The sequence below is a fragment of the Solanum lycopersicum genome, chromosome 3, assembly GCF_036512215.1.
Source record: "Solanum lycopersicum chromosome 3, SLM_r2.1".
NCBI classification, from domain to species: Eukaryota; Viridiplantae; Streptophyta; class Magnoliopsida; order Solanales; family Solanaceae; genus Solanum; species Solanum lycopersicum.
The window spans coordinates 14,562,040-14,579,822 of record NC_090802.1 but is presented as its reverse complement, the minus strand read 5'-3'; positions in this window follow the sequence as shown (position 1 = coordinate 14,579,822).

The following is a 17,783-nucleotide window of genomic DNA, read 5'->3' as shown; positions in this document are numbered from 1 at the left end:
CCATCATCGCCCTAGGGCAGCACACACGATCAAACGATGTCGAGCATGGCGTGCCATAATCTTTTTTGGACAACACACATGGCCATACGACATCTGGTAAGGCATGCCATCTTCACCCTATAACTGCATGCACGGTCAAACGACGTAGCGCTTGGCATGTCCACATGGGCCTTGGGAAGCATAAATTGTCGGACGACGTCGGGCGTGACATGCTACATCGCACTTGGGCAACACACACAGTCAGATTATGTCGGTCATGGCATGCCCGCATGATCCATGGGCAATGCACACAATCGAACGATATTGAGTGTTGCATGCCATCACAGCCCTTGGGCAGCACACACAAACGGGTGACGTCGGGCGTGGCATGCCATCATCGCCCATGGGAAGCACAACCGGTCGAACGACATCGTGCGTAGCATGCCCGCATGGGCCTTGGGTAGCACACACGTCGCGTGTGTCATGTTATCATCGCCCTTGGAAAGAACACACGATCAAATAACATCATGTGTGGCATGCCCGCATGGCCCATTCGCAGCATACACTGTCGGACGATGTCGAGAGTGACTTGCCATCATCGCCCTTACGCAGCGCAGACGATCAGATGATGTAGGGAATGACAAGCCATCATTTCCCTTGGAAAGCATACAAGGTTAGACGACAGCAGGCGTTGCATGCTATCATCTTCCTTGGAAAACATACACGATGAGACTACATCGGGCGTGGCATGCCATCATCGCCCTTGGGCTGCACACATGGTCTGACAACGTTAGACGTTGCATGCCATCATCTCCCTTAGATGGCACATACAGTTAGACAACGTCGGGCATGGCATTCCTGCATGTCCCTTGGTTAGCACACACGTTCGGATGAGGTCGAACATGGTATGCCATATCTCCCTTGGACAACATACACGGTCAGACATAGTCGAGTGTGGCATGTTATCATTGACCTCAAACAGAATACATGGTCGAACAACGTGGAGCGTGGCATTCAATCATTACCATTAGATAACACACACGATCGGACTACGTCAGGCGTGGCATGCCATCATGGTCCTTGGGCAGCACACACAGTCGGAAGGCGGCAAACATGACATGTCATTGTCTCCGTTAGACAACAAACATGGTCGTACCGTATTGAATGTGGCATGCCTTCATCGCCTTTGGATTGCACACACTGTCAGATTACGTTGAACGTGGCATGACCGCATGGGCCTTGGCAGCATAAATAGCCAGACAACGTCGGACTTGAAATGCTATCATCGCCCTTGAACATATTACATGGTCGGACAATGTAGAGCGTGGAATGCCATCATGGTCCTCGGGCAGCACACACGCTCGAAAGACGTCAGGCGTTGGAGACGTAGAAATACGATGTCGGGAATGGCATGTCTTTATTACCGTTGGACAACATCCACTATTAGATGACATCGGATGTGGCATGATCGCATGATCCTTGAGAAAAACACACGATCGGATGATGTCAATCGTCGCATGCCATCATCGCCATTTGACAAAGACCACGATCAGACTACATGGGGCAAGGCATGCAATCATCGCCCTAGGGCAGCACACACGATCAAACGACATTGAGCATGGCGTGCCATCATCTCCTTTGGACAACACACACGACCATACGACATCTGGTAAGGCACGCCATCTTTGCCCTTCGACTGCATGCACGGTCAAACAACGTCGGGCTTGGCATGCCCACATGGGCCTTGGGCAGCATAAATTGTCTAATGATGTCGGGCGTGACATGCTACATCGCCCTTGGGCAACACACAAGGTCAGATTATGTTGGTCATGGCATGCCCGCATGATCCATGGGTAATGCACACTATCGAACGATATTGAGTGTTGCATGCCATCACATCCCTTGGGAAACACACACAATCAGATGCCGTCAAGCGTGGCAATGCCATCATCGCCCATGGGAAGAACAACCGGTCGAACGACATCGTGCGTGGCATGCCCGCATGGTCCTTGGGTAGCACACACATCGCGTGTGGCATGTTATCGTCGCCCTTGGAAAGAACACACGATCAAACAACATCAGGCGTGGCATGTTATCGTCTCCCATGTGCAGCATACACTGTCGGACGACGTCGGGTGTTACATGCCATCATCACCCTTGGGCAGCACAGACGATCGGGCGATGTAGGGCATGACAAGCCATCATTTCCCTTGGAAAGAACACACGGTTAGACGACGGCGGGCGTTGCATGCTATAATCTTCCTTTGAAAACATACACGATCAGACTACGTCGGGCGTGGCATGCCATCATCGTCCTAGGGCTGCACACATGGTCTGACAACGTCAGGCGTTGCATGCCATCATCAACCTTGGATAGTACATACAGTCGGACTTCATCAGGCATAACATGCCATCGTCGCCCTTGGACTGCACATACGGTTAGACAACGTCGGGCTTCGCATTCCCGCATGTCCTTTGGGTAGCACACAAGCTCAGATGACGTCGAACATGGTATGCCATATCTCCCTTGGACAACATACATGGTCAGACATAGTCTAGCGTGGCATTTTATCATTGACCTAGAACAGAATACATGGCTGAACGACGTCAAGCGTGGCATTCAATTATCGCCATTAGATAACACACACGATAAGACTACGTCGGGCATGGCATGCCATCGTGGTCCTTAGGCAGCACACACAATCGGAACACGGCGAACATGATATGCCATCGTCTCCTTTAGACAACAAACCCTATTGTACCATATTGCATGTGGCATGACCGCATGGGCCTTGGGCAGCATAAATAGCCAGACAACGTCGGACTTGACATGCCATCATCGCCCTAAGGTATCACACATGGTTGGATTATGTCGGGCGTGACATGCCTGTATCGCCCATAGGCAGCACACATGGTCGAACGACATCGAGCGTTGCATGCCATCATCACCATTGGGCAGCATATACAATCAGATGACATCAGGTGTGGCATACCATCATCACCCTTGGACTTCACATATGGTTAGATAACGTCGGTGTTGCCATGCCCGCATGTCCCTTGGGTAGCACATACGTTCGGACGACGTCAAATATGGCATGCCATTATCACCCTTGGACAGCATACACGGTCAGACAACATTGGGTGTGGCCTGTTATCATCTCCCTTGAACATATTACATGGTCGGACAACGTAGAGCGTGGCATGCCATCATGGTCCTCGGGCAGCACACACGCTCGGAAGACATCAGGCATCGCAGAGGTAGAAAGACAATATCGGGAATGGCATGTCGTTATTGCCGTTGGACAACATCCACTATTAGATGACGTCAGGTGTGGCATGATCACACGATCCTTGAGAAAAACACACGATCGGACGGCGATCGTCGCATGCCATCATCACCATTGGACATCAACCACGATCATACAACGTCTGGCGTGGCATGCCATCATCGCCCTAGGGAAGCGTACACGATCAAATAGCGTCGAGCATGTGTGACACCGTATCCTTTGGACAACACACACAGCGGTACGACTTCAGGTGTGGCATGCCATCTTTTCCATTCGACTACATGCACGGGCAGACGACGTCAAGTGTGGCATGCCCACATTGGCCTTAGGCAGCATACATTGTCGGACGACGTCGGGCGTCACATGATACATCGCCCTGAGACAACACACACGATCATATTATGTCAGTCATGGCATGCCCGCATGATCCTTGGGCAACGCACACAATCGGACGATATTGAGCGTTGTATGCCATTACCGCACTTTGGAAGCACACGCAATCGGATGACATCAGGCGTGGCATGCCATCGTCACCCATGGGAAGAACACACGGTTGAACGACATCGTGCGTGGTATGCCATCATTGCCCTTGGAAAGTATACACGGATGGATGATGTCGGGCGTGGCACATTATCATTGCCCTTGGACAAAACACACGATCGAACAACATCAGGTGTGGCATGTCCGCATGGCCCTTGGGTATCACACACGGTCGGGCGTCACATGCCATCATCTCCATTGGACAGCACACACGGTTGTACAACGTTAGGCGTGGATGTCATCATTGCCCTTGGACTGCACGCACGGTCATACGACGTCGGGTGTGGCATGCCAATATAAGCCATGGGTAGCATAAAAATTCTGACGACGTTGGGCGTGACATGCCATCAACGCCCTTGGGCGGCACAATCAGTCGGATTATGTCAAGCGTTGCATGCCCGCATGGTCCTTGGGAAATACACAGAGTCGAACGACATTGAATGTTGCATGCCACCATCTCTCTTGGGTAGAACACATAATCGGATGATGTTAGGCGTGGCATGCCATCATTGCCCTAGGGAAGAACACACTATCGAACGTCGTCGTGCATGGTATAACATCATCACCCCTGGAAAGCATACAAGTTTGGACGACGTCGGGCGTGGCATGTTATCATCGACCTAGGAAAGAACAGACGATCAAACTATGTCAGGTGTGCAATGCCCGCATGGACCTTGGGCATGACACATGGTTGGATGACATCAAGCGTGGCATGCATCATCGCTTTTGGGCAGTACACACGGTCGAACGAAGTCAGACTTGACATTCCATCATCGCCCTTGGGCAGCACAACGGTCAGACGACGTCGGGCGTGGCATCCTATCATCTCCCTTAGACAGCGAACACAATTAGACAATGTTGGGCGTGCATGCCATCTTCGCCCTTGGACTGCACATGCAGTTGGATTACGCTTAGGTTGCATGCCCGCATGTCCCTTGGGCCGCATACGGTCAGACGACATTGGGCGTGGCAAGCCATCATCGCCCTTATATAGCATGCACCGTTAGACAACATCGGGCGTGGCATGTTATCGTCTCCCTTGGACGGAACACACGGTCAGACGTCATCGATCGTTGAATGCCATAATCGCCATTAGACAACACACACAGTCGGAAGATGTCGGGCGTGACATTTCATCATCCCCCTTAGACTGCACACACAGTCGGATGACGTTGGGCGTGGCATGAATGCATGGGCTTTGGGTAGGATAAATGGTCTGAAAATGTTGTGCCTGACATGCCATCATCTCCTTTGGGCAGTACATACTATCGGATGATGTCGGGCGTGGTATGCCCTCATGGTCCTTGGGAAATACACAAGGTCGAATGACTAGAGCATCGTATGCCATTATAACCTTTGGGCAGCACACACAGTCGGACGACATTAGGCGTGGTATGCCATCATCGCCCTTGGCATTACACACGGTCGTACAACGTCGAGCGTGGCATGCCATTTTTGCACTTTGAAAGCTTACATGATCAGACAACGTGGGGCAAGGTATGTTATTATCGCCCTTGGATAGAACACACGATAGGACGACATCGAGAATCGCATGCGCGCAAGGCCGTTGGACAACACTCATGGTCGGATCATGTCGGGCGTGGCATGACATCATCGCCCTTGGGCAGCACACACGGTCGGATGATGTCGGGCAATATATGCCATCATCACCCTTCGGCAACACACACGGTAAGACGACGTCGGGCGTGGCATGCCATCATCGCCCTTGGTAAACATACACGATCAGACTACATTGGGTGTGGCAAGCCATTATAGCCCTTGGGCTGCATACTCGATCGGACAACGTCGGGAATGGTATCCCATCATCTCCATTAGATAACACATATATTCGGACGACATGGGGCATGGCAGTCCATCATCGCCCTTGGACTACCAATACGGTTGGACGATGTCGAGCGTGGCATGCCCTCATGGCCCTTTTATAGCACACACGTTTGGACGACGTCAAACATGGCATGCCATTATCGCCCTTATATAGCATAAACGGTTAGAAAACGTCGAGTGTGGCATGTTATCATCCCCTTAAACAGAATCCATGGTCGGACGACGTCCACTGTGGCATTCCATCATCGCCATTGGATAACACACACAATCGGACTACGTCGGACAAGGCATGCAATCATGGTCCTTGGCCAGCAAACACGATCGCACGAATTTGGGCGTCGCATAACAACATCGCCCTTGGACAACACACGTAGAGACTACCTCAGGATTAGCAGGTCATTATTGCCCTTGGACAGCATGCACGGTTGGATGACGTCAGGTGTGGCAGGAGGGCATGGTACTTGAGAAACACACACAATCGAACGACGCATGCCATCTTCGTCATTGGAAAACAACCATGATAAGACTATGTTGGGTGTGGCATGCCATAAACGCCCTAGGGCAGCATACACGGTCGGAAGGCGTCAAGTATGGCATGTCATCATCTTCTTTGGACAACACACACGGTCGTACGACATCGGGCGAGGCATGTCGTCATCGCCCTTGGGCAGCATACACGGTAAAAGGGCGTCGAGCATGGCATGCCGTCATCTCCTTTGGGCAGCACACACGAACAGACTACGTCAAGCGTGGCATGCTATCATCGCCCTTAGACTGCACATATGATTGGACAATGTTCGGCGTGCATGCCATCATCGCCCTTGGACTGCACACAGGGTTGGATTACGTCGGCGGTGGCATGCCCGCATGACCCTTGGGCAGCACACGGTCAGAAGATGTTGGGCGTGGTAAGCCATCATCGCCCTTAAACAGCATGCATGGTTAGACAACATCGGGCGTGGCATGTTATCGTCTCCCTTGGACAGAACACACGGTCGGACGACGTCGGCCATCATCGCCTTTAGACTGCACACACAGTCAGATGATGTTGGGCGTTGCCTGCATGCTTGGTCCTTAAGCCGGATAAACGGTCGGACAACGTTGTGCCTTACATGCCAACATCTCCCTTGGGCGGCGCATACGATTGGATAATGTCAGGCGTGTTATGCCCGCATGGCCCTTGTGCAATACACATGGTCAGATGACATAGAGCATCGGATTCCATTATCACATTTGGGTAGCACACACAGTCGGACGACATTGGGGGTGGTATGCCATCATCTCCCTTGGTATTACACACGGTCGGACGATGTCGAGCGTGGCATGCCATTATTGCGATTGGAAAGCATCACAATCAGACGACGTGGGATGAGGTACGCTATCAGTGCCCTTGGACAAAACACACGATAGGACGACATCGGTCATTGCATGCGAGCAAGGCCCTTGGACAACACTCATGGTCGGATGACGTCGGGTGTGTCATTCAATCATCGCCCTTGGGCAGCATAGACGGTCGGACGATGTCGGACATGACATGCCATCATTGCACTTGGGAAGCACACACGGTTAGACGACATTGGGTGTGGCATGCTATCATCAACCTTGGAAAACATACACGATCAAACTAACTCGGGCGTGGCATGGCATCATCGTCCTTGGGCTGCACAAACGGTTAGACAACGTCAAGCAAGGCATGCAATTTTCTCCCTTGGACAGCACATACAGTTGGACGACGTCGGGCATAACATGCCATCATCGCCCTTGGACTGCACATACACTTGGACAACGTCGGTCTCCGGCATGCCCACATGTCCCTTGGGTAGCACACACGTTCGAATGACGTCGGGCGTGACATGCCATAATCTCCCTTGGACAGCACATACGGTCAGAGGACGTCGAGCGTGGAATGGCATCATCGCCCTTGGGTAGCACAGACAGTTAGACAATGTCGGGCATAACAACCCATTATTTGCCTTGGGAACCACACACGGTTAGATGACGGTGGGCATTGCATGCTATCATCTCCATTGGAAAACATACACGTTCAGACTACGTCAGGCCTGGCATGCCATCATCGCATTTGGGCTGCACACACGGTCTGACAATGTCGGGCGTGTCATGCCATCATCTCCGTTGGAATGTACATACACTCGAACGAAATCAGGTGTAACATTCCATCATCGCCCTTGGACTGTACATACGGTTAGACAAGGTAGGCTTAGCATTCCCGCTCGTCCCTTGGGTAGCACACATGTTCAGATGACATGGAACGTGGTATACGATATCTCCCTTGGACAACATACACAATAAGACATATTCGAAAGTGGCATGTAATCATTGACTATGAATAGAATACATGGTCGAACGACGTTGAGCGTGGCATTCAATCATCGCCATTAGATAACACACACGATCTGACTACAGAGGGCGTGGCATGTCATCATGGTCCTTGGGCAACACACACGCTCGGACTAGTCGGGCATCACATGCCAACATCGCACTTGGACAACAAATATAGAAAGATGACATCGGGTAAGGTATGTCATCATTTCCCTTGGACAACAAGCACGATTAGATGACGTCGGGCGTAGTATGATTGCTTTGTCCTTGAGAAACACACACGGTCGATTGACACCGATCGTCGTATGCCAACATTGCCATTAGAAAACAACCACGATCGGACTACATCAGGCGTTGCATGCCATTATCGACCTAGGGCAACACACACGGTCGAACGACGTGATGCATGGCATGCCATCATCTACTTTCGACAACACACACGGTCATACAACATTGGGTGGGACATGCCATCATCGCCCTTCGACTGCATGCACAGTCAGACAACGTCGGGCATGGCATGCCCACATTGGCCTTAGGTAGCATAAATGGTCGGACGACGTCAGGCTCGACATGCCATCATCACCCTTGGGTACCACACACGGTCGGATTATGTCGGGCGTTGCATGGCCGCATGGTCCTTGGGAAACAGATACAGTCAGACGACATTGATCATTGCATGCCATCATCTCCCTTGGGTAGCACACACAATCAAATGACGTCGGGCGTGGCATGCTATCATCGCCCTTGAGAAGATCACAGGTCGGACGACATCGTTAAGGTATGCCATCATTACCATTGCAAAGTATACACGGTTGGATGATGTCGGTCGTGGCATGTTATCATCACCCATGTACAGAACACATGATCGAATGATGTTCAGCGTGGCATGCCTATATGGACATTAGGCAACACACATGGTTGGATGACAACGGTCGTGGCATTTCATCATCTCCCTAGGAAAGCACACACTGTTGGATGATGTCGGGCATGACATGTGATCATCGCCCTTCGGCAGCAAACACTTTTGGATGATGTTGGGCATGGCATGCCATTATTGCCATTGGAAAACATACATGATCATACTACGTCAGTCTAAGCATTCCATCATCTCTCTTGGGCAGCACACACTGTTGGATGTTGTCGGGTGTGGCATTCCATCATTGCCATTGGAAAACATACATGATCATACTATGTCGGGTGTGGCATGACATCATCGCCTTAGGGAAGCACACACAGTCAGAAGGCGTCGAGCATGACATGCCATCATCGCCTTTGTATAACACACACAGTCGTACCATATTGGGTGGGGCATGCCTTCATAGCCTTTGGATTGCACACACTTTTAGACGATGTCAGGCGTTGCATGACTGCATGGGCCTTGGGCAACATTAATGGCCAGACGACGTCGGACTTGACATGCCATCATTGCCCTTGGGTATCACACACGGTTGGATTATGTCGGGCGTGGCATGCCCATATAACCCATAGGCTGCACACATGGTCGCACGACATCGAGAGTCGCATGCCATCATCGCCTTTGGGCAGCACACAGAATCAGATGACGTCGGGTGTGGCATGCCATCATCGCGCTTGTGAACCATACACGGTTGGATGACGTCGGGCGTCGCATGCCATCATCGCCCTTGGAAAACATACACAACCAGACTACGTCGGGCGTGGCATGCCATCATCTCCATCGGGTAGCACACACGGTCATAAAGCGTCAGTCCTAGCATGCAATCATGCCATAGGGCAGCTTACACAATCAGAAGGCATCAAGCATAACATGCCATCATGCCTTTGGACAACACACACGACCGTACGACATTGAATGTGTCATGCCATCATCACCATTAGAAAGAATAAAAGATCACACTATGTCGGGCGTGGCATGCCATCATCGCCCTTAGGCAGCAAACGGTCGGACGACGTCGGACGTGGCATGCCATCATCTCCCTTGGACAGCACACACGGTTTGACAATGTTAGGTGTGGATTCCATCGTCTCCCTTGGACTGCAAACAAGTTTGGATGACGTTGGGCGTGGCATGCCCGCATGTCCCTTTACGCAAAGTCGGATGATGTTGGGCGTGGCAAGACATCATTGCCATGGGAAAGCATACATGGTCAGACAACGTCATGTGAGGCATGTTATCATTGCCATTTGAAAGAACACATGTTCGGATGACATCGAGTGACGTATGCCATAATCGATGATTTTAAAAAAAGCCTCTTTTAACCCATTAAATTTTGAATTTCCCCCAATTATGAAGAAAATTGTATAATTTTATTGCAACGAAAATGATAAAAAAAAATAGATTTTGAAGTTTTGAATAACATGCTAACACATGTGAGAATATAATTTTTAATGTTAGATAATCAATTTTGTGATAAAAAACTTTTATCACATTCAATTTTACATTTCCCCTTGTTTTGCAAACACAGTTGGAAGACGTCGAGCATAGCATCACATCATTGCCCATAGACATCACGCATGATAGTACTCTGTCGAGCATGGCATGCTATCATGGTCCATGCGAAGCACACACGGCCAGACGATGTCGGGCATATAATGCCAACATCGCCCTTGGATAGCACACACAGTTAGATGACATCTGGTATGGCATGTTATCATCGCCCTTAGACAGCACACATGGTTAGATGACGTTGGGCGTGGCATGATCGCATGATCCTTAGGAAACACACACGGTCGGACAACGTTGATTGTTGCATGCCATCATCCCCTTTTGGAAACCACACAGGATTGAAGTACGTCTAAAATGGCATGCCATTGCCCTAGTGCAACACACACGGTTGGACGGTGTCGGGCGTGGAATGCCATCATCGCCCTTAGACTGCACATACGGTTAGACAACGTCGGGCTTATCATTGCCGCAAGTTCCTTGTGTAGCACACACGTTTGGATGACGTCGAACGTGGTATGCCATATCTCCCTTGGACAACATACACAGTCAGACATAGTCCGGCGTGGCATGTAATCATTTACCTTTAACAGAATACAAGGTCGAACGACGTTAAGCGTGGCATTAAATCATCTCCATAAGATAACACACACGATCGGACTACGTAGGGCGTTGCATGCCATCATGGTGCTTGGGAACCAAACACGCTTAGACGATGCCGGGTGTCACATGCCTAAATTGTACTTGGCCAACAAACATAGAAAGACGACGTAGGGTATGGTGTGTCATCATTTCCCTTGGACAGCAAGCACAGTTAGATGACGTCGAGCATGGCATGATTGCATGGTCCTTGAGAAACACACACGGTCGATCGACATTGATCGTCGCATGCCATCATTTCCATTGTACAAAAACCACGATCAGACTACGTCAGGAGTCGCATGCCATCATCGCCCTAGGACAGCACATACGGTCGGATGGCGTCGAGTATGGCATGCCAACATCAACTTTTGGCAACACACACGGTCATACAACATCGGGTGAGGTTTGCCATAATCATCCTTTGTTTGATTGCACATACAATCAGACAACGTCAGGCATGTCATGCCCACATGGGCCTTAGGTAGCATTAACGGTAAGACGAAGTCGGGTGTGACATGCCATCATCGCCCTTGGGCAGCACACACAGTTGGATTTTTTCGGGCGTGGCATGCTCGCATGGTCCTTGGGCGACACACACAGTCGGACGACATTGATCGTTGCATGCCATCATCACCCTTGGGCAGCATACTTTTTCGGATGACGTCGGGCGTGGCATGCCCGCGTGGCCCTTGGGTAGCACACACGGTTGGATGACGTCGGGCGAGGCATGCTATCACTGCACATGCGCAGCAGCACACATTGACGGACAAAGTCGGGAGTGACATGCCATCATCTCCCTTGGGGAGCACAGACGGTCAAATGATGTAGGGCATGACAAGCCATCATTTCCCTAGGGAAGCACACACGGTTAGACGACGTCAGGCATTGCATGCTATCATCTTCCTCGGAAAATATACACTATTAGAGTACGTCAGGCGAGGCATGCCATCATCGCCCTTGGGCTGCACATATGGCCTGACAACGTCAAACGTTGAATGTCATCATCACCCTTGGGCAGCACACACGGTCGGACGACATCGAGCGTGGCATGTTATTATCACCCTTGTAGAAGATACATGATCGGACGACGTCAGGCAAGGTATGTTATTATCGCCCTTGGACAGAACACACAATCGAGCGACATTGCGCGTGGTATATCTGCAAGGCCCTTGGACAACACACACGATCGGATGAATTCGGGCGTGGCATTCCATCATCACCCAAGGGAAGTACACACAGTCGGACGACGTCGGACATGATATGACATCATCACCCTTGGGAAACACACACATGGTCGGAAGACATCTAGCGTTGCATGCCATAATCGCCCTTTGGTAGCACACCAAATCAGATGATGTCGGGTGTGGAATAGCATCATCGCCCTTGGACCCACATGTCCCTTGGGTAGCACACACGTTCGGATGACGTCAAATGTGGCATGCCATTATCGCCCTTGGACAGCATACACGGTCAGACAACGTCGGGCGTGGCATTTTATCATCGCCCTTAAATAGATAACATGTTCGGACGACATCTAGCGTGGCATTCCATCATCTCCATTGGATAACACGCGACAGGACTATGTCGGGCTTGGCATGCTATCATGGTCCTCGGGCAGCACCCACGCTCAGAAGACGTCAGGCATCGCATGTCAACATCGCCATTGGAGAATAGACGTAGAAAGATGATGTCGGGAATGGCATGTCGTTATTGCCCTTAGAAATAATCCACTGCTAGATGACGTCGGGCGTTGCATGATCGCATAGTCCTTGACAAAAACAAACGATCGAACAACGTGGATCGTTGCATGCCATCATCACCATTGGAAAAAGACCACGATCAGACTACGTCGGGCATGGCATGCCATCATCGCCCTAGGGCAGCACACACTATCAAACGACGTCGAGCATGGCGTGCCATAATCTCCTTTTGACAACACACACGACCATACGACATCTGGTAAGTCATGCCATCTTTGCCCTTCGACTGCATGCACGGTCAAACGATCTCGAGCTTGGCATGCCCACATGGACCTTGGGAAGCATAAATTGTCGGACGATGTCGGGCGTGACATGCTACATCGCCCTTGGGCAACACACACGGTCATATTATGTTGGTCATGTCATGCCTGCATGATCCATGGGCAATGCACACAATCAAACGATATTGAGTTTTGCATGCCATCACAACCTTTGGGAAGCACACAGAATCGGATGACGTTGGCCGTGGCATTCAATCATCGCCCATGGGAAGCACAACCGGTCAAACGACATTGTGTGTGGCATGCCCGCATGGGCCTTAGGTAGCACACACATCGCGTGTGGCATATTATAATCGCCCTTTGAAAGAACACACGATCAAACAACATCGGGCGTAGCATGCCCGCATGGCCCATGCGCAGCACACACTGTCGGACGAAGTCGTGATTGACATGCCATCATCGCCCTTGGGTAGCATAGACGATCGGACGATGTAGGACATGAAAAGAAATCATTTCCCTTGGAAAGCACACACGGTTAGACGACGGCGGGTGTTGCATGCACTCATTACCCTTGGACAGTACATATAGTCGGACTACATCAAGCGTAACATATAATCATCGCCCTTGGACTGCAGATACGGTTAGTCAACGTCGAGCATGGCATTCCCGCATTTTCCTTTGGTAGCACACACACGTTCGGATGACGTCGAACATGGTATGCCATATCTCCCTTGGACAACATACACAGTCAGACATAGTCGAGCGTGGCATGTTATCATTAACCTCGAGCAGAATACATGGCCGAACGACGTCAAGCATGGCATTTAATCATTGCCACTAGATAACACACACGATCGGACTACGTCGGGCGTGGCATGCCAACATGGTCCTTGGGCAACATACAGTCGGAAGGCGGCGAACATGACATGCCATCGTCTCCTTTAGACAACAAACATGGTAGTACCATATTGAATATGGTATGACTTCATCGCCTTTGGATTGCACTCACTGTCAGATTACATTGGGCGTGGCATGACCGCATGAACCTTGACAAAAACACACGATCGAACGACGTGGATCGTTGCATGCCATCATCACCATTGGAAAAAGACCACGATCAGACTACGTCGGGCATGGCATGCCATCATCGCCCTAGGGAAGCACACACTATCAAACGACGTCGAGCATGGCGTGCCATAATCTCCTTTTGACAACACACACGACCATACGACATCTGGTAAGTCATGCCATCTTTGCCCTTCGACTGCATGCACGGTCAAACGATCTTGGGCTTGGCATGCCCACATGGACCTTGGGAAGCATAAATTGTCGGACGACGTCGGGCGTGACATGCTACATCGCCCTTGGGCAACACACACGGTCAGATTATGTTGGTCATGTCATGCCTGCACAATCCATGGGCAACGCACACAATCAAACGATATTGAGTTTTGCACGCCATCACAACCTTTGGGAAGCACACAGAATCGGATGACGTTGGGCGTGGCATTCAATCATCGCCCATGGAAAGCACAACCGGTCGAACGACATTGTGTGTGGCATGCCCGCATGGGCCTTAGGTAGCACACACATCGCGTGTTGCATATTATAATCGCCCTTTGAAAGAACACACGATCAAACAACATCGGGCGTGGCATGCCCGAGTTGCCCATGCGCAGCACACACTATCGGACGAAGTTGTGATTGACATGCCATCATTGCCCTTGGGCAGCATAGACGATCGGATGATGTAGGGCATGAAAAGAAATCATTTCCCTTGGAAAGCACACACGGTTAGACGACGGCGGGGGTTGCATGCTATCATCTTCCTTGGAAAACATACATAATAAGACTATGTCGGGCGTGGCATGCCATCATCGCCCTTGGGCTGCACACATGGTTTGACAACGTCAGGCGTTGTATGCACTCATTACCCTTGGACAGTACATACAGTCGGACTACATCAGGCGTAACATACAATCATCGCCCTTGGATTGAAGATACGGTTAGTCAACGTCGAGCATGGCATTCCCGCATTTTCCTTTTGTAGCACACACACGTTCGGATGACGTCAAACATGGTGTGCCATATCTCTCTTGGACAACATACACAGTCAGACATAGTCGAGCGTGGCATGTTATCATTGACCTCGAGAAGAATACATGGGCGAATGACGTCAAGCATGGAATTTAATCATCGCCACTAGATAACACACACGATCGGACTACGTCGGGCGTGGCATGCCATCATGGTCCTTGGGCAACACACACAGCCGGAAGGCGGCGAACATGACATGCCATCATCTCCTTTAGACAACAAACACGGTAGTACCATATTGAATATGGTATCACTTCATCGCCTTTGGATTGCACACACTGTCAGATTACGTTAGGCGTGGCATGACCGCATGGGCCTTGGGCAGCATAAATAGCTAGACAACGTCGTACTTAACATGCCATCATTGCCCTTGGGTATCACACATGGTTTGATTATGTCGGGCATGGCATGCCCGTATCGCCCATAGGCAGCACACATGGTCGAACGACATCGAGCGTTGCATGCCTTTATCGCCATTGGGCAGCATATAGAATAAGATGCCGTCGAGTGTGGCATACCATCATCGCCCTTGGACTGCACATACGGTTGGATAACGTCCGTATTGGCATGTTCTCATGTCCCTAGGGTAGCACACACGTTCGGACGACGTCAAATGTGGCATGCCATTATCGCCCTTGGACAACATACACGGTTAAACAACATCGGTCGTGGCATATTATCATCGCCCTTGAACATATTACATGGTCAGACAATGTTGAGCGTGGCATGCAATCATGGTCCTAGGGACGCAAACCCGCTTGGAAGACGTCAAGCATCGCAGACGTAGAAAGACGATATTGGGAACGATATGTCGTTATTGTCGTTGCACAACATCCACTGTTAGATGACGTCGGGTGTGGCAAGATCGCACGCATGATACTTGAAAAAAACACACGATCAAACGACTTCAATCGTCGCATGCCATCACCGCCATTGGAAAAAGACCACGATCAAACTACGTCGGGCATGGTATGCCATCATCGCCCTAGGGCAGCACACACGATCAAACGATGTCGAGCATGGCGTGCCATAATCTTTTTTGGACAACACACATGGCCATACGACATCTGGTAAGGCATGCCATCTTCACCCTATAACTGCATGCACGGTCAAACGACGTAGCGCTTGGCATGTCCACATGGGCCTTGGGAAGCATAAATTGTCGGACGACGTCGGGCGTGACATGCTACATCGCACTTGGGCAACACACACAGTCAGATTATGTCGGTCACGGCATGCCCGCATGATCCATGGGCAATGCACACAATCGAACGATATTGAGTGTTGCATGCCATCACAGCCCTTGGGTAGCACACACAAACGGGTGACGTCGGGCGTGGCATGCCATCATCGTCCATGGGAAGCACAACCGGTCGAACGACATCGTGCGTAGCATGCCCGCATGGGCCTTGGGTAGCACACACGTCGCGTGTGTCATGTTATCATCGCCCTTGGAAAGAACACACGATCAAATAACATCATGTGTGGCATGCCCGCATGGCCCTTACGCAGCGCAGACGATCAGATGATGTAGGGAATGACAAGCCATCATTTCCCTTGGAAAGCATACAAGGTTAGACGACAGCAGGCGTTGCATGCTATCATCTTCCTTGGAAAACATACACGATGAGACTACATCGGGCGTGGCATGCCATCATCGCCCTTGGGCTGCACACATGGTCTGACAACGTTAGACGTTGCATGCCATCATCGCCCTTAGATGGCACATACAGTTAGACAACGTCGGGCATGGCATTCCTGCATGTCCCTTGGTTAGCACACACGTTCGGATGACGTCGAACATGGTATGCCATATCTCCCTTGGACAACATACACGGTCAGACATAGTCGAGTGTGGCATGTTATCATTGACCTCAAACAGAATACATGGTCGAACAACGTGGAGCGTGGCATTCAATCATTACCATTAGATAACACACACGATCAGACTACGTCAGGCGTGGCATGCCATCATGGTCCTTGGGCAGCACACACAGTCGGAAGGCGGCAAACATGACATGTCATTGTCTCCGTTAGACAACAAACATGGTCGTACCGTATTGAATGTGGCATGCCTTCATCGCCTTTGGATTGCACACACTGTCAAATTACGTTGAACGTGGCATGACCGCATGGGCCTTGGCAGCATAAATAGCCAGACAACGTCGGACTTGAAATGCTATCATCGCCCTTGAACATATTACATGGTTGGACAATGTAGAGCGTGGAATGCCATCATGGTCCTCGGGCAGCACACACGCTCGAAAGACGTCAGGCGTTGGAGACGTAGAAATACGATGTCGGGAATGGCATGTCTTTATTACCGTTGGACAACATCCACTATTAGATGACATCGGATGTGGCATGATCGCATGATCCTTGAGAAAAACACACGATCGGATGATGTCAATCGTCGCATGCCATCATCGCCATTTGACAAAGACCACGATCAGACTACATGGGGCAAGGCATGCAATCATCGCCCTAGGGCAGCACACACGATCAAACGACATTGAGCATGGCGTGCCATCATCTCCTTTGGACAACACACACGACCATACGACATCTGGTAAGGCACGCCATCTTTGCCCTTCGACTGCATGCACGGTCAAACAACGTCGGGCTTGGCATGCCCACATGGGCCTTGGGC